Source organism: Limulus polyphemus, unplaced genomic scaffold, assembly GCF_000517525.1.
Source record: "Limulus polyphemus unplaced genomic scaffold, Limulus_polyphemus-2.1.2 Scaffold3573, whole genome shotgun sequence".
Lineage (NCBI taxonomy): Eukaryota > Metazoa > Arthropoda > Merostomata > Xiphosura > Limulidae > Limulus > Limulus polyphemus.
In genome coordinates, this window is record NW_013669183.1 from 110,571 (window position 1) to 112,862 (window position 2,292).

Genomic DNA, 2,292 nt, shown 5'->3' on the forward strand with positions numbered 1-2,292 from the left:
ACACTACTTATACATTTGGAAGTACTGTGACTTCCTTCCGGACATGTACTTTTGTGGTCAGCTGTTTTGGGGCTCTGAAAAGGGCATTGGCTACTTTTACACAATACTGTAATTTAACTGCTCTACAGGCCATGCTTATTTAAATTTCTTGCAGCAGGTTCATTCAGTAGGAGAAAGGGCCAAAGATAATATTAAGAAACACCTCTCCACACACTTTAAAGCAGTCTTCGTTAGCCAGAATTAAGTTTTGCATGATCAAATTAGTGCCTCATAAAATGCAAGATCAGCCAGAGGTTCTAGCAGCTCCTGTATTAACCAGGAATTCAACTTTCATGTCCATGCACTTTTATCAATATGTAGCAAGCCCATTTGGACTTGCCTGAACTAGCTTAGCTACCACACCCTCAGATATAGTCTTTGACCTAGGGGTACAGCTGTTGCAGAAAGGTTGTAGACAAGCTGTGGGGTTGGTTGGACTTGTACATTCCTCCAATCTTGCCTCAATATGTGGGAGGTTTCACTTGAAATGCTCAACAATTCCACAGCCAAAGCATGTGCTTCATCCCTTCTGTCTAAAGTGCCACCGGGAGGCACCTGCTACAAAGCTATCATTGAAGGCCCTTATACCCCTTACATAGTGTAGTTGAGTCAAAAACCTAGATGGTTCTTTCTGCAGAGGAGTAAGTTAAACACAAGTTCTTTGGGATGGTGTTTTCTCTGAAGGTAATTTTAGCTGAGTCAGTACCATTGTACTACCACTTTAAGCTTCTTTCTCTCTCTGTTGAAACCAGATGGAAATCTCTACCTCAAACCAGCTTGCCTCAGAAATGGCTTCTTTAGAGGCAGAATATATTGTTACGTCTCCGTTTGTTTGTTAATTAATTTTCCGTAAATTCGTTCCAACGAAACTTTAGCGACACAAGTCCTTTCTTAAATAAAACTGGTTTATTCTTTACGAATACAACTTTACCGATACACTTAATCTCAACAGTCGCTCTATAACAAACGCTAGAACATCTCATGTACTCGTGCTCGACAATACTCAGTTCAATTACTCATTACCTTACACATCCCTCCGTCGCTTCGTGGCAGGTCTGATATATACCAGACTACCCCCAATCTAGTAGTCTCCCGATAATTCACGAAGGTTCGAGAAGGACGTGGCGTGATACTAGTCACCTGACCTTGCTGACGCAACAATATCTTCCTGTATAGGTAGAGCAATCATCTGCAAAGCATTTTTGAGGTCCTCATTTTGAGCTTTGAATTTGGACTGATAGAGAGCTTGCTTCTTTATTGAGATAGAATGTTGTACAAATCAGTTATGACTGCATCCAATCACTGAGTTGTTCTTTGTTAAGATGCTTGACTGCCTCAAATATTGCATTGCCTATCCTTACATTATTCTTTTCATACAATTATCTTAAATATTAAAAGGAGGGATTCAAGTTTCCTTTGCCATATTCTTTAACTTCAGTATCATTATCTGCTTCATTTATCTGTGGCAGCAAATATAGATACAATTTGTTGACATCCCACTCAACATGCAACTGAGATATCTATAACATTTAAGGTACTGGTTCCTTAATGCCCAAATTCTCCAGCATTCCTAGATATATGCAGACTACAAAATCATTAACAGATACAGATATAAAGCTAGACCATATTATTGTAGAACTACCTTATTTATTAATATTGTTGCGTCAGCGAGGTCACGTGACTAGTATGACGCCACGTTTCTAGAACTATCTTGTTCCTTCATGAATGGCCTAGCATTTACTAGATAGGTTAGTCTGGTATATATATAAGAGGGTGACAACGTGACGCAATAATGTGTGTGCAGTCAGAGAGTATTATTGAGCACGTTCGTTGTTATACCGTTTGTTTTAGCGCGATTGTTGAAATTAAGTGTATCCTAAAGTTATATTCGGAAAGAATAAACCAGTTTTATTAAGTAAGGACTTGTGTCGCTAAAGTTTCGTCGGAACGAAGTTACGGAAAGTTAATTAACAAACGAAGACGTAACAATATGTACAAAATCAGTACAAGTTGAGACCTAAACTTACACAACTACATCTGGAAGAAATGAAGATAAAGCTACTTTAAGCTAAAGTACAGGTCGAGAAAATTAAGATGGGAGCTAGTAAGTAGTAAGTGAATGTAGCTAACATAGCAGTAGCTGGGAAACAAATATGTATTCTAAAGTAATAAACTTATGTAACACTTCACAAGTGTGGGTGTAATATTCCATACTGTGAGAAAGCAATGGGTAGTGAGATTTTTACAACACAA